Raw genomic sequence first — 21,240 nt, 5'->3', positions numbered from 1 at the left:
GAAAACTGCTCCTGCAGTGCCACGGGGGCTGTAACCTCAAACAGGGTGTTGACCATCTCAGTATCTGGGGTCGCCTCGGTGGTTGACTCCATCTTCTTGGAGCTCTCTGTCTCGTGGGGATCAGCCCCCCGCGTCTGCTCCAATATCGGAAGATCTTTGCCTGGTTCTCCTTGGTCCATCATGAAACTGATGAATACTAGGAGCCCACTGAAAGGAAAACACAATCGCAATGACAATGAAACAAAAAAGAGAGTGAGGATTGGTTACTGCTTTGCAAAAGTTCTTTTGTTTCCCTCTGAACGAAAATATACCAACATCACGGATCCGCTTACCTTCCCTTCGTTCGGAGAGAAGAACAGTGGCAGATGCAAGTGTTGCCTTTCTTGAAGACGGTGAGGGAGAAGGGGATTCAGCAAAGAGTGAAATGATGGTTGCTTCGCCCGTCAAACTTAGACTGCGGGGAGGTGGGGTTTTGTGATACGACGGCTCGTTACTGCCACGCTACGACTGGGGTGACTCTCCACCTGCATACTGCCTTCTAATTTGGTGGATGGCATTTGGGCCCGAGTGCTGCATGGCCCGCATGTCGGTGAACAAAATTATAACGACATTCAGTAGAGGGAGACGTTTCAGTGACCTAGGAGGAGCCAGAAGCGGTAGAGTGTCTCCACTGTACTAGTAGTAATTGTTTCTCGGGTCCCAAGACAAAACAGCCCATCCACACTAGTGAATAATAAAATCAATTCAAAAACCTGGGTGTTCTTCTTCCTCCTCGCTCCCACCCACCTCATGTCAACTCGTCCACTCGTACCCCCAAATTCCTCACCTCACTCCTACAGAAAACCCCAGCTCCCCTTCTTCCTCACTCCAACAGAAAACCCCCAGCTCCCCTTCTTCTTTGCTCGCACTACAACTAGACTCATCATTCGTTACTCTGCTCAAATCCGTGAGCGTGACACGACGCCCTCGAGGAAAATGGAGTCGGCTGACCCCAGCGCCAGGAAGATGAGCCTCCCGCCAGCGGCGACGCCTGTTGTAGATCCCGCACCCGGCAGCGCAGGGAGAAGCGGTGACCCCGCCCCCACCGGATCCCAGGAACCCGTAGAATCTCGGGTGGACCGCATCAGCGATCTCCTAGACGCCATCCTTGGGGAGATCATCTCGCTTCTCCCCACCAAGGATTGCTGCCGCACCCAAGTCCTCTCAATTCGGTGGCGCCCTCTATGGCGCGCCGTTCCCCTTAATCTCGACTGTCGTCAGCTATCTCTCTTCAATGATTTTGAAATCCCCAGAGCCATCATCTCCTCCCACCAGGGCTCCGTTCAAAGCCTCTACATCCCGTCATGCTACCTGAGCAAGCATACCATGCCCTGCATGGTGGATGCCTGGCTGGAATCCCCTGAATTCACAGAACTACAGCTGCTTGAGTTCTACTATTCCCCTGGAAATCACATACCACATACCGAACGCCATGAACTTGTGCCCTCAGCACCGATGTCCATCTCGGGGTTTTTGTCCTCTCTCCACACCACCACCTTTGCGCAGTGCTACCTACCAGACAATCTGGTACTAAACCTTCGACTCCCATTTCTCAAGAAACTTTCACTTGTGCGGGTTCGTATATCAGAGGCCTCATTGCACAACATCATCCACTCCAGTTGCCCTGCGCTGGAGTGCTTGGTGCTTGTTTTCACAGTTAGAATTGCTAGTCTCCAAATAAAGTTGCCTAACCTTGTAAGAATTGGAATTTCTTTTGACGGAAGGCAGCTCATCATCCAAGATGCCCCTTCACTTCAAAGGTTGATCCTTGATTCTAGTTATTCACCATTGCAAATAACCGTCCTCTCTGCACCTAAACTGGAGACCTTGGGTGTAATACATGATCTCTGTGCTCATTTCAATATGGTGTTTAGCTCCACAGTTCTTCAGGTACTTTATATTATCATCTACACTTGTAACCATAAGCTGCATTTTAAATTTCTGCGCATAATTTATATATCATCTTGGAGTACACATTTTGTACTAATATTATGTTCTATGCTCAATGAAGAGTTTCTCCATGGATGGCCTATCAATGGTGCTGGATTCTGTTAAGATCTTATATATCCAATGAGTAGTTTTGATCTGAACAAGATTATTGGCTTGCTGCAATGCTTTCCATGTCTGGAGAAGTTGTATATAAAGGTGATAATTTCACGCACATTGGAAGCCCGCATATAGTGTACTAGAATTAACCGTTCAACTGTTGGTCTTTCGACACTCTTCTTTTAGACCTTAACTATTTTCAATCTTCATGTCTATTTAGGCAACAGGACGGGGTAAGAAAGTTATAACCAATCGGTGGATTCGTAAGCATCAGGATTTTCTCACTTCTCATGAGATTCGATTGAAGACAATAACGCTAGAACGATATGTAGCCAACCGTGCAAACACAAGATTTGTCACATTCTTCCTGCTAAATGCGAGGTTACTATTGTCCATCAGGCTTAAGTTTATCAGCAGCATGGTTTTGACGGATGGGTATGTCGAAGAGCAAAAAAGGAGTTTAAGGTGGGCAAAAGAGCTTCTGAACATGCCGGGCTTCTATTTACAACATATTGTGGTCATAATCCAGTAAATTTTATGACCCAGGTTGTTCATTCTATGGACCTGACCGATCCATTTGACTGTGACTGCCGAAAACAGTGCTGGAGTTAGATGTTGTTGCCCGTTTCAATCTGGTTTTTTTTGTAAACCTGATGAACAATTAACCCTTGTGCTTTTGTACAGTTTGTAAGCTGGAGTTAGATGTTCCTGCCCTTTTCAACTCGGCTGTGACTGTCATATTTTCTTTGAAACAAGGCAAATGGCTTGCCATTCGTTTAATTTAGAGTGAAATATTGTAACAAATCCAAACCAAGGGAAATGACATCACTCTCGCCGGCTGCTTGAGCTCACTATGCATTACAGAAGCCAAGTGATTAGCCCCCACCAGCACCCACAAACTTATTTCGAACTAGCACATCAAATGGGCTGTAAATTTTCATAAGAAAGGCTGCATGACCGTGACAGATTTGCATTCTGACATTTGGGACCCGCGAGGAAATAGCGTATCCAAGGTGGTGTCGACTTACTAGCCAGTCAACAAACGATTCTGCCTACCAGCCGTTGGATTGACATCCAACATCTGTCGCGTATCTTCTATCTCTTGTCTTCTTCTTCCTCCAATCGCCCAAACCAAACCACCCCGTCGGCTCCGCCTGCTCCCGCCTCCCATGGATGGCTGCGCCTCCGCCGCCCTATCGTATGTACCCTCCAACGTTGGCTAGTCCCTCCCTCTATGCCCCCACACGTCCTGTTATTCTCCGGCGACGTCAGCGCCAACACACACCCGCACCCGAACCAGTCAACCCTCGTATTCCCCTCCACCTGCGACTGGACCGACGCATTTTCAACGGCTCCTGTTCGTGCCGTCCGAGGCCTCACCATCGTCCTCCGCCTCGCGGCCTTGGTTCGCTCGCTGTGCGCGGTGCGCCGCCCTCTTGTGTTGTCAACGTCGTCAACAACCAAGAGGAACAAGGAGATAACTGTACGTGGAGAGGATGACAGTAGGGACCCACCAGCGTCATGGTAGCACGCAAGCAAGTGCCTCTATAGTACAAGCCCAAAAATATGGTTCCTCCTAATGGTTGGACATCTGGGGCTCACGCCATTGTCAATGTAGTCAATAAACGAGAGAATTACACTACGAGCGGTTGACACCAGGGACCCAGCAAGTCGCGCAGTTTTTTTGAGGAACAAGCAGTTGTTATTTATACTAGTTTTAGCAACGGATTAGGGTAACAACGGGGCTGTGCGGGGGCTGTGGCCCGTCTAGCCAGGGTTTTATTTATGTTTACCACATGATGAGCCCAGTTGTGTTTTTTTCTTGCTAAAAATGGCTAGCCCAGTTCTATTTTTTAAAGAAATACCCAAACAAGGCCTACTTGCTTTATCGGCCCTGCTGGGCTGCAAATCTTTCAAGACAAGGAGAGTTTCATTCGGTTTGCCCAGAAATGGGATGTACATTTTTAAAACACATCAAACCAGGAATTAGTTTCAATTTTTTTCATTACAAGATCTTAAATTCCATTGATTTTTATGCGTGGACAATTATTTGGATTTTATATTTATATATTTTTTTTTCAAAATAGTTTGAATGTGAATCGATATTTCTAGATTAAAAATAGTTGACCGCACAGAAATATGCAAAATTTCGTATACTTTTTAACTGTGGCCACAATATGGGGTGTGATGCTAACAAAAAGAAGATGGGCTCCAAAAAAATTCTTACGAATTAGCAAATGGGTTGTACATTATTAGAAATAATGGTAGATGGGCTGCATGCTGTTTTCCACGGATTTGAGGCTGAGTTGTGCGCCTACTACAGGTTGACGCGTATACTTTCATAAAAAAAGGTTGACGCACACGCAACGCCCTGTCAACTTAGTCAACACACAAGAGCAGTGACTGTTGGATGTCCATCCAACGGCTGTCGTGCTTCTTCAATCTCTGCTCTTCATGCTCAAGCCGCTCAAACAAGCGCCGGCGGGACTGCCTTCTCCCTCCTCCTGCGGCCGGCTATGCTGCTGCGCAGGCCTCACGGCCCCACCATACTCCCATCGCTGGCCTAGCCATCCCTCTACTCACCCACACCAGCTGTTATTCTCCGGCGATGGCAGACGAACCAATAAACCCTCGTACTCCTCCGCGTGGGAAACAACTGCCGAGTATTCCCTGGCTCCGTGTCATTCCGTTCCTAGGCCTCACCGTCATCGACCGCCCTGGTGCTCTCGGCGCGGCCTGGTCAACGTGGTCAATGAACGACATCCATTGGAACTGGACTGTACGTGGAGAGGCTAACAGCTGGGTCCACGGCCGCACGCAAGGAAATGCCTCCTTATTAGGTGCAAAATAATGATTCCTCCACCTGACAGCTAGGACCCACAGGAAGGGCCTCTGTATTTCGCGAAAAAATGTTCCCCCCGCTGACAGGTCGGACCCACCAGCTATATCTTCGCATGCAAGGAAGTGCCTCCTTATTACGCCCAAAAAAATGAATACCCCCCTGCTAGCTGGGACCCACCATATTGTTGGGCTGACTTGTGGGCCTACAAAGTTGACAGGGACGGAGAGCTTTGTCAACTTAGTCAATACTCCAGTGACCGTATGATGTCCATCCAACGGCCATAGTGCTTCTTCAACCTCTGGTCTTCTTGCTCCAGCCGCCCAAAGCAGCGCCGGTCGTGCCACCTGCTCCTGCCTCCTGTGGCCGGATGTGCTACCGCGGAGGCCTCACCGCCCCCATACTACTCCCACCACTGGCCAGGCCATCCCTCCACTCACCCACACCCCCTGTTATTCTGCGGAGACGGCAGCCTCGCACCGCAGCCGAACCAGTAAACGCTCGTACTCCTCTCCGCATGGGCATCCACTGCCGCGTCTTGCACGGCTCCACATCATCCCCTTCCTAGGCCTCGCCGTCGTCCATCGCCGTGGTGCTCTCGGCGCGGCATGGTCAATGTGGTCAACGACCGACTTCCATCGGAAGAGTATTGTACGTGGAGAGGCTGACAGCTGGGTCCACCGCAGCCGCAAGGAAGTGCCTCCTTATTACGCGGAAAATAATTATTCCTCCACCTGACAGCGTGGACCCATCGGACGGGCCACCAGTATTTTGCGAAAAAAATCGTTTCCCCCTGACTGTTGGGACCCACCGGACGGGCCACTGTATTTCGCAAAAAAATGTTCCCCCCGCTGTCAGCTCGGACCCACCGGAAGTGCCTCCTTATTACGCACAAAAAAATGAATACTCCCCCGGCTAGCTGGGACCCAGCTTGCTGGGAGGTTGACTTGTGGGCCTACTAAGTTGACGGGGACGAAGGGCTTTGTTAACTTAGTCAATATGAACGATTCTAGCTCTAGTGACCGTACGATGTCCATCCAACGGCCGTAGTGCTTCTTCAACCTCTGGTCTTCTTGCTCCAGCCGCCCAAAGCAGCGCCGGCCGTGCCGCATGCTCCTGCCTCCCGTGGCCGGCTGTGCTGCCGCAGAGGCCTCGCCGCCCCCTACTATTCCCACCGCTGGCTAGGCCCTGCAGCGACGGCAGCCTCACACCGCAGCCGAACCAGTGAACCCTCGTAGTCCTCTCCGCGCGGGCTTCCACTGCCACGTCGTCCCCTTCTTAGGCCTCGCCATCGTCCACCGACGTGGTGCTCTCCGCGCGGCGTGGTTAATGTGGTCAAGGAAGGACATCCATCGGAAGAGTACTGTACGTGGAGAGGCTGACAACTGGGTCCACGGCCACAACCCAGTTTTTTTGTGATTTGCCAATTAAGTCGCTTTTTCAGCCCTGTTGGCCTGCAATTCTTTCAAGACGGGGAGAGCTTTCATTCGGCTGGCCGAGAAAATGGCCCATCAGTAATGAGAAATGGGTTGTACATTTTTAAAACACATCAAACCGGCAATTAGTTTCAAATATCTTTTTTTTCATTTCAAGATTTTAAATTACATTAATTTTCATGCGTGGCGAATTTGTTGGATTTTATATTGATATACATTTATTTTTAAAATCAGTTTGAATGTGAGTCGAAATTTCAAGATTAAAAACATTTCGGACCGCACCGAAATATGCAAAATTTCGTATAATTTTTTAACAGTTGCCACAATATTAGAACCTTAAGAATTAGCAAATGGGCTGTAAATTATTAGAACTAATGGCAGATGGGCTGTATGCTGTTTTCCATAGATTTGAGGCTTTCCTAAAAAAAGGTTGATGCACAAGCACTGACTGTTGGATGTCCATCCAACGGCCGTCGTGCTTCTTCAATCTCTGCTCTTCCTGCTCCAGCCGCTCAAACAAGCACCGACGGGACTACCTGCTCCCTCCTCCTCGCGGCCGGCTGTGCTGCCGCGCAGGCCTCACTACCCGACCGTACTCCCATTGCTGGCCTAGCCATCCCTCTACTCACCCACACCTGCTGTTGTTATCCGGCGACGGCAGACGAACCAGTAAACCCTCGTACAGTCGTACTCCCCTCCGCGTGGGAAACAACTGCCGATTCTTCCCTGCCTCTGTGTCGTCCCCTTCCTAGGCCTCGTCGTCGCCCACCGCCCTGGTGCTCTTGGCGGGGCCTGGTCAACGTGGTCAACGACCGACATGCATCTGAAGTGGACTTTACGTGGAGAGGCCGACAGCTGGGTCCACGGCTGCACGCAAGGAAATGCCTCCTTATTACGTGCAAAATAATGATTCCTCCACCTGACATCAGGGACCCACCGAAAGGGCCTCTGTATTACGCGAAAAAACGTTACTGCCGCTGACAGCTCGGTCCCACCAGCTATATCTTCGCACGCAAGGAAGTGCCTCCTTATTACGCACAAAAAAAATGAATACTCCCCCTGCTAGCTGGGACCTAGTATAGTGGCAGGCTGACTTGTGGGCCTACTAAGTTGACGGGGACGGAGGGCTTTGTCAACTTAGTCAATATGCACGATTCTAGCTCTAGTGACCGTACGGTGTCCATCCAACGGCCGTAGTGCTTCTTCAACCTCTGGTCTTCTTGCTCCAGCCGCCCAAACCAGTGTCGGTCGTGCCTCGTGCTCCTGCCTCCCGTGGCCGGCTGCGATGCGGCGGAGGCCTCACCGCCCCCTACTACTCCCACCGCTAGCTAGGCCATCCCTCTACTCACCCACACCCGCTGTTATTCTGCGGCGACGGCAGCCTCACACCGCAGCGAACCAGTGAACCCTCGTACTCCTCTATGCGTGGGCATGCACTGCCACGTCTTCCCCGGCTCCACGTCATCCCCTTCCTAGGCCTCGCCGTCGTCCACCGCCCTGGTGCTCTCGGCGTGGCGTGGTCAACATGGTCAAGGAACGGCTTCCATCGGACGTGGACTGTACGTGGAGAGGCTGACAGCTGGGTCCATGGTCGCAACAAGGAAGTGCCTCCTTATTATGTGCAAAATAATTATTCCTCCACCTGACAGCGGGACCCACCGGACGGGCCACCGTATTTCGCCCGCCTGACTGCTAGGACCCACCAGCTACATCTTCGCACGCAAGGAAGTGCCTGACAGTCGGGACCCACCTGGACGAAGCGTACGTAGCGTTGTCATTCTGGTCGCGAACATATACGTACATATATACTGGTCGATGTAGAGGCGCGCACGTGTCGTAGTAGAGGCGGCCAGGGTGCAAGAAATAAAATACGGCCACGTATGTGTACATACGGGCGGGGTCTCGAATGCCTACTCGCGCATACGTATGACCAGGGCTCGTGTACATGGCTGGGTCAGAACGGAGAAACAACGTCATCTCGTGTTCATGGGGAGGCAACGGAATGCGTCGTGTTCATGGGGAGGCAACGGAATGCGCCGTGTTCATCGGGAGGGCTTGGACAGAACATGCGATGGAAACGAGGCCTGGCGTACCGCAGAACGGAGGAAACGGCCTTGTGTTCGACCGGCCACGTTCGAAATGGGATCCTGTTCATCGGGAGGGGTCTGGCGTACCGCAAAACGTAGGAAACAGACCTCCTACTGTCGAAAAGGGGGTCCTGTTGATCAGGAGGGGTGTGGCGTACCGCAAAACGGACGAAACGGACTTGTGTTGGAGCGCCACGGTCGAAACAGGGGTCCTGTTCATCGGGAGGGGTGTGGCGTACAACAAAACGGGACTCCACGGGATACTGTTCATCTCCGCCGTCGACCCCCTCCAGCCTCCACGAGCTACTGTTCATCCACCGTCGACCTCCTCCAGCCTCCACCTACGACTATTCATCCAGCCTCCACTGTGCGCTACTCCACCGGCTACTGTTCAACCAGCCCTCTCCACGGGCTCCTGTTCCACCACCCCTCCACGGGCTACTGTTCATCCTGCCCTCCAACGTCTACTGTTCATCCTACCCTCCACGGGGTGGTCCTATTCATCCAGCCCTCCACGGGGTCCTGTTCATCCAGCCCCAACCGGCTCGATCGATCGGGGTCCTGTTCATCCAGAGGCAACACCACGGGGTCCTGTTCATCCACCCCCACCGGGAACTGTTCATCCAAACCCCCCGCAACACTCACTGTTCATCCAGAGGCAGCATCGATCGGCTTCAGTTAGCAGCAGTAGCGAAGGAATCGCTCGATCGGGTTCAGTTAACAGCCATCGATCGATCGCTCGGGTTCAGTAACATGTAGCCTGAAGTGCAATCACTCGGGTTCAGTTAGAGCCCAACGCCTCGCTCGGGTTCAGTTAGAGCCAACGCCTCACACAGACACGCGCGTACGTGTACGAGAGAAACGTGCATTGCTCGGTCCCCGACCTCCCACTGTAACCAGGAACTCCCCGAAATCCCCCCTCGCTTCTACCATGGTTTTTTCCGTCATGGACGGCCCAAAGAATGTCATGCAACTGCGTCTCCGGCCCGCCCAGGACGAAAAGCCCATTTCCTGTCATGATTTTTTGTCATAGAAGTAGGAACCCACCACATCTATGATGATACCGGGTTTTGTCACAATTATCGTCATAGAAGTGTCATATGTATGACATAATTTTTTTTGTTCGGCCCAAAATGTCACGGATGTGTCGTCATAGAAGTGTCATATGTATGACATATTTTTTTTTCGTTCGGCCCAAAATGTCACGGATGTGTCCTTTTTTGTAATGAATGTTCTTGTTTGTTGCAGCTATTGCTGAAATATACTTATGATTTGGTGCTGAAATGTTGTTGTTGTTGTTGTTGTTGTTGTTGTTGCTGTTGCTGTTGTTGCTGTTGTTGTTGCTGTTGTTGTTGTTGTTGTTCTTCTTGTTGTTGTTGTTGTTGTTGTTGACTACTTGCAGGGACTGGTTGCCCACGAGTACAAAAGACTCGACAGGGTCGGGGATGGGAAGAAAATTGTCCCCGTGTATGGGTTCAGCCGTTTGTGGATGGGGACAGGCTTTTGTCACGAGGATAGTGTCGGTGTTAGAACCGGCGGATCTCGGGTAGGGGGTCCCAAGCTCTGGATCTTGGATCAATGGGGAACCAGGAACTAGGGACATGGTGTTTACCCAGGTCCAGGCCCTCTTTAAGAGGTAAAACCCTACGTCCTGCTTGATTATCTTGCTTGTGTATATGAGGATTACAGAGTCGATCTACCATGAGATCAGATGAACTAAACCCTAACTAGTAGGATGATGGTTGTTCTCCTTGCCTCCATGGACTAAACCCTCTGGTTTATATAGACACCAGGGGTATTAGGGTTACACATGGTCGGTTACAAGGAAGGAATAAACATGCCGATTCTTCTTACCTTGATTTGGAGCACACACCAAGGCATCAAGGATCTTCCGTCCGGATACAAGGTCTCCTCATAGTTCGGTTTTCCAATAGTCAATAGTGCGGCCCTCCTGCCATCCCATGAGAGTTAGGTCGGCAGCCCGAGGAACCCCCAATCCAGGACTCCTTCCGTAGCCCCAAACTTGACTCCAACGCCGGTGCTTCATTGTGTCTTGATATATCCGATGACTCCAGCTTGCGGGGTGATTCCTCTCCCTTCTCTTGTTTGGCACCACCTTCTTTGTCCGGGTACCTAGAGCTGTTAAGCTAGAATTTGGCCACGTGCTGACCACGTAGTGTTCAATATTCAAACTGCAAATATTACTTAGCCTTGAAGGCCAATCACCCGAGTGTGAACAATATCTTTGCCTGACAAATTTTTGGTGAAGGGTCACTGAGGGAGTCCTGGATTATGAGGTCCTCGGGTGTCCGGGCTAAGTGATGTGGGCCGGACAGATGGGCCTTGAAGATACAATATAGAAGGCCTTCCCTCGTATCCGGATGGGACTCTCCTTGGCGTGGAAGGCAAGCTTAGCGTGTGGATATGAATATTCCCTTCTCTGTAAACCGACTCTATACAACCCTAGACCCCTCCGGTGTCTATATAATCCAGAGGGTTTAGTCCGTAGAGACAATCATAATCATACATGCTAGACAATTAGAGTTTAGGCATTACGATCTCGTGGTAGATCAACTCTTGTAACCCTTATACCCGTTAAAGTCCATCAAGCAGGACGTAGGGTATTACCTCCATCAAGAGGGCCCGAACCTGGGTAAACATCGTGTCCCTTGTCTCCTGTTACCATCGATCCTTAGACACACAGTTTGGGACCCCCTACCCGAGATCTGCCGGTTTTGACACTGACATTGGTGCTTTCATTGAGAGTTCCACTGTGCCGTCGTCGAAAGGCTTGATGGCTCCATCAATCATTTACAACAATGCTGCCGTGAAGGAGATTTTTCCCCCGGCCAGATCTTTGTATTTGGCGGCTTTGCACTGCGTGCCAACTCGGTTGGCCACCTGGAGCAGATCGACACCTACGCCCCTGGTCACCAGATCAGTTTTGGAAATCTAAAACTATGTCGGTGATATCCGAGGAGACTTGATCTTCCAAGGGTTCGCGGCCTCAGCCACTGCTCCGGCCTTAGATCCGGAGCGCGTCATCAGGTCCGAAGACGGGAGTCTAGAGCCTGCCGGACTCTCTGTGGCCTTAGAGCTCAACACCGAGAGAATAGCGTCTCCGACAATCATTGCAAAGCTGGACTCTTCTCCGGATACTATTTCCGAACCATGGAGGCCCGCGTCATGCGAGCTTGGCCCAGAAACTTCCGACCATGTCCAATACCCGTGCTTAAATGAGGCTTTGGACGTAATGCGATCCCTTGTTATCACAGAGGAACCGCTTCTGAATCACGCCCTGCCCGGACTACGGGCTGGAAACAGGGAATTTTACTTCCCACCCACCACCCACTTCATAGCCACTGTCGAGGACCTAACCGAAATGCTTGATTACGCCTCCGAAGACATCGACGGTATGGACGACGATGCCGGAGAGGAGAGGCCCAAAACCTGCCGGTCACCGGACATTGGACGGCCACCTCCTCGTATGATGTATATATGGTGGATGTACCTAAAAACGGCGCCAGCGATGATGAGAAAAATCCAGTCAAGGACGAACCTCCTGAGATACCGCCAAAGCGTTGACGTCAGCGGCGCCACTCTAAATCGCGTCGCGGTAAGAACAACAATACCAGCACCGAAGACAATGATACTCCAGAGAACGCCGAAGACCAAGAAAACCCCATCGGACAGGATGATCGGGTCGACGGGCAAGTTGACCCCGACGAACAGACAGGGAACAACGACTCGGAAGACAACAACTATCTGCCACTCTCCGAAGACAACGTAAGCCTCGGTGACGAAGATTTTATCATGCCAGAGGAACCCCTTGAACAAGAGCGCTTCAAGCGCCGGCTAATAGCCACGGCTAGAAGCCTAAAAAAGAAACAACAGAAGCTTCAAGCTGAACAAGACCTGCTCAACGACAGATGGACTAATGTCCTGGCAGCCGAAGAATACGTCCTGGAGCGACCAAAAAAGAGTTACCCGAAGCGTAAGCTGCTACCCTAATTCGACGATGAGGCATTGGAGCCCATACCACCCGTGCGTAATGCGGCTGACGGACCTGATAGACCACCACATGGCCGGGACAGAGCGGCAACTCAAGCCGAACACCAGCCCGGACCACCTCACCGTAAATGTAGAGAAACAACGGCTCGGGGATATAGACACAACCTTTGACAGGACCTAGAAAATGGGGCAGGTCAAACCAGGTCAATCTACGGATCGCGGGGGCGTGCTCCGGCGCGAGAGGCGGACTATCAAGCCTGGTGCGATAAACAGGACCAACCCCGGGCTGAAAACCGCGTACGGACTCCATCCGAACTGCGTCATGACATGGCCCGATACAGAGGCGCCGCACACCCCCTATGCTTCACCGATGAGGTAATGGATCACAAGTTCCCTGAAGGGTTTAAACCCATGAACATCGAATCATACGACAGCACAACAGATCCCGCAGTATGGATTTAAGATTTTCTTCTCCACATTCACATGGCTCGCGGTGATGATCTACACGCCATCAAATACCTTTCCCTAAAATTTAAGGGGCCAACTTGGCACTAGTTAAACAGCCTCCCAGAAAACTCTATTGGAAGGTGGGAAGACTTGGAAGATGCCTTTAGAGACAACTTCCAAGGCACTTATGTTCGGCCTCCGGATGCCGATGACCTGAGTCATATAGTCCAACATCCCGGAGAGTCGGCCAGGAAATTCTGGACCAGGTTCCTAATTAAAAAGAACCAGATTGTCGAATGTCCGGATGCCGAAGCCCTAGCGGCTTTCAAACACAGCATCCGCGAGGAATGGCTCGCCCAACACCTCGGCTAAGAAAAGCCGAAATCCATGGCAGCTCTTACAACACTAATGACCCGCTTCTGCGCGGGCGAGGACAACTGGCTCGCCTGTAGCAGTAACAATACCAGCTACCCCGGCACTTCTGAAGCCCGAAACGGCAACGGAAGGCCCCGACACAACAAACATAAGCGTCGAAGCAACAATGATGATACAGAGAATACGACAGTCAACGCCGGATTTAGCGGCTCCAAATACGGTCAACGGAAGAAGCCATTCAAACGACACAAAGACGATTCATCAAGCTTGGACCGAATACTTGATCAACCCTGCTAGATCCACATCACTCCAGATAAGCCTGCCAACCATACCAACAGAAGTTGTTGGGTCTTCAAACAGGTCGGCAAGTTAAATGCCGAACATAAGGAGAAAGGGTCGCCTAGTGAGCATGACGATGAGGAACCTCGCATACCAAAAGCAGGGGGTCAGAAGAACCCCCCCCCCCCCGAAGTCAAAACGGTGAACATGATATACGTCACCCATATCCCCAAGAGGGAGCGCAAGCGCGCGCTAAGGGACGTCTACGCGATAGAGCAAGTCGCCCCAAATTTCAACCCATGGCCGGCCTACCCGATCACCTTCGATCACAGGGACCATCCGACCAGTATCCGTCATGGAGGTTCGGCCGTATTAGTCCTCGATCCAATCATCAAAGGATTCCACCTTACGCGAGTCCTCATGGATGGCGGTAGCAGCCTTAACCTGCTCTATCAGGACACAATCCGCAAGATGGGTATTGATCCATCAAGAATTAAGCCCACTAAAAGTACCTTTAAAGGAGTGATACCCGGTGTAGAGGCCCGCCGCACGGGCTCAATCACATTGGAAGTGGTCTTCGGCTCGCCGGACAACTTCCGCAGCGAAGACTTGATCTTCGATATCTTCCCCTTCTATAGTGGTTACCACACACTGCTCGGACGAACCGCGTTCGCTCGTTTCAATGTAGTCCCGCACTAAAACTATCTCAAGCTCAAGATGTCCGGACCACGCGGTGTTATAACAGTGAATGGAGACATGGAATGCTCCCTCCGCACTGAGGAGCACATCGCGGCCCTGGCAGCGGAAGTACAGGGTGGCCTCATTAAGCCAACTATTACGTTGGTGGCCAAGTCCTCGGACACTGTCAAACGAGTCCGAACTACCCCATTGTACGACTGTCCAGCTCGTCATGCCTCGATTAGCATTTCGGCCTCCGCCTCAACCCATACCTAATTGTGGCATATGTGCCATGCATACATAATTACGCACTAAAATACCATGGGAAAGGATGGAGGCACAATAAGGACAATGCCTGCAATACGACCAGACCCTACCAGGAAACTCACATTCCTCTTCTTCTTTTATTTTTTTTCTTTCCTTACCACCCTTTAGGAGGTGCCAAAGCCTCTTTCCGTGGCCTATTATGAAAACACCAGTTGATGTTCCTCTCGAAGGACAAAACACCAAGGAGAAAAGAACCATAGACGCTTGCCAGAGTACCTAAAGGATCTTTAAAGATCACCTCGTCTTCTTTCCTGATGCGTGCACAGATTCCCCTTGTGTTTGGCATAAAAAATAGCCTTGTTGCTTATTGCACTATTTGTATCAATACATTTGACGTATCAATCAGACTACTGTGGAAACCGTTTTTGGCCCAAACCTACATGGCGTTGGCTTATCTCTCAACATATGTTTCCTGTTTTTTTCTGATTGTCATGTACACCTTGGTATGTCCTAAATCACCAGGGGCTTTATTAAGCCGCGTACATCTTTTAAATATTAAAACAAAGTCCGAACACTTTCACAAGTGCTATTCGGCGTCTCGAATATAGCATTATATGCATTGGCTTCGAATCATGTCTTTGGTCAATAGTTGGGTTGCCCGACTCCTGTGCTTGCTACCTTACGTTCCGTCTTATCGGCTAGGGTAGTAAAGGGAGAACTACTGCGATTGTGTTTCTGGTTCACCGGACAATAACCTCAGTAGAGAAAGCCAAAAACTAACTGTCATGATGCGGCGAGAGCTGGTCAGCTATTCGGTGACTAAGTATAAATCTTTAGCGATTTTTCCGCATTATGCGATAGGCCGGCCTCCACCCGGCCGGGCATTCACAACACCTCAGTTTGGATAATCAAACAATACTAGGGGCTACGCCCGCACTCCCACTATAAAACTCCTATGGCTAAGTGAGGGCGATAAAGCCGTATAGTCCGATTGCCTGGTTCGCCACACTAACACCCCCTTCATGGACCAGTATGTTGGGTCAAGTTTGTTTAGTGTTTATCCCGTACACCCCCGTACTACCTACGTGGGGGCTGAAGGCGACGGCTGGCCAACTCTCAGATATCATAAACAACCACACAGGAGGAGATATTTTAAAGTAAAATAAGCAATATATCATACATAAGCTTTGTCTCATGATACAGGAGTAGACAACATAACTACATTCATTCAAATATGATGTACTGAACATTGGCCCTCTTCAATGCGGGATCCTTTCAGGACATCATCAAAATACCGCTCCGGCATGCGATGCTCTTTCCCACCGGGCGGTCCGTCGGTCGCAAGCTTGACGACGTCCATCTTCACCCATTGCACCTTGACACGAGCGAAGGCCTTCCGCGCACCTTCAATACAGGCCGACCGCTTCACGGCATCAAGCCACGGGCAAGCCCTGACCAGCCGCTTCACGAGACCGAAGTATCTACTGGGCATGGGTTCAACGGGCCAAAGATGGATTATCAAATCCCTCATGGCCAATTCAGCCACCCTGTGCAGTTCGGTCCATTGCTTCAGCTGATCGCTGAGGGGCACAGGATGCTCTAGCACAAGGTATTGCGACCAGAACAGCTTCTCCGTAAAGCTCCCCTCTTCGGCGCGGAAGAACTCCGCGGCATCAACAACACTCCGGGGCAGGTCCGCAAACACTCCTGGAGAACTCCAAATCCGGGTTAGAAAGATGTACCTTTTCTTCACAAATTTGGTCTGCATGTTAAAGGCCTTACCCATCGCAATTTGCCTTGCCTCTTCGATCTCTTGGACAGCGCTTTGGGCTTCGGCCCGGGTTTCTTGTGCACTTTGGAGTGCCTTGGCAAGTTCGGAATTTTGCTCCGAACTCTTGCGCTCTAAGGACTCGCATTTTCCTATGGCATCCTTGAGCTCTTGCTGGACTTCCTCCACCCGCGATTCATGTTTAAGGTAGGAGGATCGTTCCTCCTCCGCCTCCTTCTTGGATTCTGGCAGCGCACCCTTGAGGGCCTCAACCTCAGATGCGTCAGCTGCAAACATAATTATGAAACTCGTTGAGATACTACATCATAGATGGCATCGTTTCAGATGTGCTTCGGTATTACATACCTTGATTTTCTTCTAGCTTCCGCCTTAGCTCGGATGCTTCGGCGGTATGGGCAGCTGATGCCTATTTCGTAGCCTGTTTGTTCAAACAGATATGTATGTTAGTCTCCCGAATGAGTTATTAGATCCTCTGTTCGGTTTTCTTTCCGAACACCGAACAGAGTCTCAAGGGCTACTATCTATACACAGGCACTCTTTTAAAATATACTATAAAACACATACCTCAAAGCCTCTTAAAAGGCTGGTGTAGGCTTCGCTCAGTCCACTTTTCGCGGATTGAACCTTTTCAATCACCATACCCATAAGGGTACGATGTTCTTCCATAATGGTGGCTCTTTGAAGCGCTCTCACCAAAGTTTCCGGTGCCTCCGCATTGACAGAGGTCACCGGTATAGTAGGCGCACCCCTTCTCATGAAGAGGGTTGCTCCTCTGACTCCAGAACCATGTGGTTTCCGGAATGACATTTGGTTGGGGGCTAAACTGGACATGGCCCCAGTCTCCTGTCTCCATGGGGGTTGGTTCCCCCATATTCTTGGCAGCCTCCGGCACCTCTCACTGTTCCGGAAGGGTCCTATGGGACGACACCTCGGTGTTATCTGCGGCAGTGGGGGAGGAAGCTGGTGGAGGCAAATCGCTCTCCATCATGTTCGGACCCAACGAATTCCCGGAAGAGGAGGATCACCGGGGAAGGACCTTAACCGGACCGCAGCATACAATTTAAATGCATTACAACTATAAGCCAGAAAAGCCGGACATATATATATATATATCCATGAGTACTTACGATCCGGCCAGGGGCTTCGGCCTAGGGCGCCACTCATTGGCGTCTGACTCAGAGTCATCCATAAGGGAGGTCCTCCCTTTCTTGGACACTTCTGCCTCTAGATCGGCGGAAGCTGCCCTCTTCTTCTTCTTCTTCTTCTCCACCTTGGGTGGGGGATTGCTCTCTTCCTCCTCCTCTTTCTCTTCCTCAAGGGAGGAGAGAGTTTTGGTGTCTTCGGACACTACTTCTTATGTGCCTTTACGGCAGAGGCCACTCTTGGCCTCCTTGCCCTTCTCCTTGGCCTTCTTTTCCGGCGCCTGGTACGGCGCCAGGACTGGCATCCTCGTCAATAGAGGAATAGCTTCGTCTTCGGGCAGCGGAGCCGGACAGTGAATCCGTTCCGCTTTCTTGGTCCAGCCCTGCAAAAGGAAATGGAGAGTTTAGTGTGCTCCTTGGGCTCGCAAAGTAATGTTACCAAAGAACTTACGGCGGTTGCAGCGTGGGTGCTGTCGTAGCCGAGGTCTTCGGTTGTCTCCGTCCATGACTTCTAATTCTTGAACATCAGCTTCCACATATCTTCGTGCTTCATGCCGAAGAACCGCTGTAGGGTCCGGGGACCCACCGGGTCGAACTTCCACATGGGCTCTTGACGCGCCTGACAGGGGAGTATCCGGTGAAAGAACATCACTTGTATCATGCTAGCGAGGCCGGTATTTTTCTCTACCATGCTCTTGATGCGCTTCTCCAACATTGTTACCTCATCAGACGATGCCCAGTCTAGGCCCTTGTTGAGCCAGGATGTCAGCCGCATTGGGGGCCCGGACTTGAACTCCGTGGGAGCATCCCATGTGGAGTCACGGGGCTCTGTGACATAGAACCACCCCTGCTGCCATCCCTTCACGGTCTCCACGAAGGTGCCCTTGGGCCAAGTGACATTGGGCAGTTTGCTCACCATAGCGCCACACAATCCGCGTGCTGGCCGTCCACCCCTTTCGGCTTCACATTGAAGACCTTGAGCCATAGGCGGAAGTGGGGGAAAACACAGAGGAAGGCCTCGCATACGATGATGAACGCCGAAATGTTGAGGAAAGAATTCAGGGCTAGATCATGAAAATCTAACCCGTAGTAGAACATGAGGCCATGGACGAAAGGATGAAGGGGAAACCCCAGTCCGCGAAGAAAATGAGGGACGAACACTACCCTCTCACCGGGCTTTGGAGTGGGGATGATCTGCTTTTTGGCTGGAAGCCGGTGGGCGATTTCCTTGGCCAAATACCCCGCTTCTCGGAGTTCCTTGATGTTTTTATCCGTGACAGAGGAAGCCATCCACTTGCCCTGTGCTCCGGATCCGAACTTTCTGGGAACAAAGTGGATCGAGGCTTGAGCGCTGGAGCTTGAGGGCGGATGGACTGAGGAAGGGGAAGGCATGGGGTAAAAATGGGGAATCTTATCTCCTTATAAAGGCAGTAAATACCATGCGTCCCCCACGAGCCTTAAAGCTCGCCTATTTCCAAGGGGTCATGCGAAACAACACGGTTGGCTTTCCCATACCAACATTGATAAGAATACCGTAATAAGGGGGCACGATCTCTGCTTTGACAAGACGTTTCGTCGGTGGTTGCGTCTCGAAATGCAAAACAGGAGGACAAAAAACGGTTTGAAATAATAGAGTGGCCGGACGTAACGTCTCACTAGCGAAATCTTCGGAGGACAGATCACTTATCTGTATTCGAATTTGGATGTATGACTATTGTACAGAGCTGGATATGGTACTGACGATCAACTGCTTTGAAGAATTCGGAGGAGGAACCCGCCTTGCAATGCCGAAGATAATCTGTGCGCCGAACACATAGTCATTGAAGACTGGTTCAGGGGCTACTAAGGGAGTCCTGGATTATGGGGTCCTCGGGTGTCCGTGCTACGTGATGTAGGCCGGACAGATGGGCCGTGAAGATACAAGATAAAAGGCCTTCCCTCGTGTCCGGATGGGACTCTCCTTGTTGTGGAAGGCAAGCTTAGCGTGTGGATATGAATATTCCCGTCTCTGTAAACCGACTCTGTACAACCCTAGCCCCCTCCGGTGTCTATATAAACCGGAGGGTTTAGTCCGTAGAGACAATCATAATCATACATGCTAGACAATTAGGGTTTAGCCATTACGATCTTGTGGTAGATCAACTCTTGTAACCCTTATACTCGTTAAAGTCAATCAAGCAGGATGTAGGGTATTACCTCCATCAAGAGGGCCTGAACGTTGGTAAAGATCGTGTGTCTTGTCTTCTATTACCATTGATCCTTCGCATAGTTCGGGATGCCTTAACCAAGATCTGCCGGTTTTGACACTGACAGTCACACCCTGTCCTATACACCGAACTATGGTAAAAGCTTGATTCGTGGCTCGAGGCAGCGCCTCTATTGGCATGTCCCATCGAGGTGGAGATCATGCCCGTTGTTTAAAGGATATGATCAATGATTTGAATACCCCCATACACGCACACCGCTGCGATAATATTGGGATGGGGCGAGGCTCGTGGTGTAGTTAAAGGACTGTTGGTATTTTCAACAGTTTACAAAAGAGAAATGGTCACTGCATATTTGGGCACGCCTTCCCCTTCCTCTTGCCATTGCTTTCCCCATCAGCAGAGCTCGAGTGCCCTCAAATCTCCTCTTGTCAAGTGCTTCTCTCCATTCGTTCCCTGGATTCAGCCATGGCCGGATTCGACGTAGTATGCAAGTGGGAGGTCTCTGTCGTCACCAACAACGACATTGAGGACTTGAAGAGGCTGGTTACCTTCCGGCCGGAGTCGCTCATCGGGCCCTGGAGGAGGGCCAGGCCGTTCCTACGCCCCGACCGGGTGAGAGGGTCGTGTTCATTCCACACTTCATTCGAGGATTGGGCTTCCCACTCCACCCCTTCATCAAGGGGCTGATGTTCTTCTACAGGTTGAACTTCCAAAATCTAGCCCCAAATTCCTTTCTCCATATCTCGGCCTTCATCGTTATCTGTTAGGCCTTCTTGCGAGTCCAGCCACACTTTGGCTTGTGGCTAAAGGTCTTCAACGTCAAGCCAAAGATAGTTGACGGCCAATAGGCGGACTGTGGCAGGGCGATGATCAGCCAGCTTACCCGGGTCGAGTGGCCAGAGGGTACATTCATCGAAACTGTCAGAGTTCGGCAAAAGGAGTGGTTCTATATCACAGAACCACTGGATGCTGCCTGGACGACAGCTCTCGAATTCAGATCTGGACCCCCAGAGAGGCTAACCTCATGGATAAGGAATGTTCTTGAGTGGGGGCTCGCTACAGAGGTGGAGGCGATGCAGAAGCGCGTCTCCAATATGATAAAGCACTACAAAAAAAAGACACATCCATGACATTTCGGGCTGAACGAATTTTTTTTCTGTCATACATATGACACTTCTATGACGATAATTGTGACAAAACCCGGTATCATCATATATGTGGTGGGCTCCTACTTCTATGACAAAAAATCATGACAGAAAATGGGCTTTTCGTCCTGGGCGGGCCGGAGACGGAGTTGCATGACATTCTTTGGGCCATCCATGACGGAAAAAACCGTGGTAGAAGCGAGGGGGAGGAAAATTTCGGGGAGTTCCCGGTTACGGTGAGAGGTCAGGGGCCGAGCGATGCACGTTTCTCTCGTACGCGTACGCGCATGTGTGCGAGGCATTGGCTCTAACTGAACCCGAGCGATTGCACTGCAGGCTACGCGTTACTGAACCCGAGCGATCAATCTATGTGTGTTAACTGAACCCGATCGAGCGATTCCTTCGCTACTGCTGCTAACTAAAGTTGATCGATTGGATGAACAGTGAGCGTTG

The sequence above is a fragment of the Triticum dicoccoides genome, chromosome 6A (genome assembly GCF_002162155.2).
Source record: "Triticum dicoccoides isolate Atlit2015 ecotype Zavitan chromosome 6A, WEW_v2.0, whole genome shotgun sequence".
In the NCBI taxonomy this organism is placed as follows: domain Eukaryota; kingdom Viridiplantae; phylum Streptophyta; class Magnoliopsida; order Poales; family Poaceae; genus Triticum; species Triticum dicoccoides.
This window is presented reverse-complemented; position numbering follows the sequence as displayed.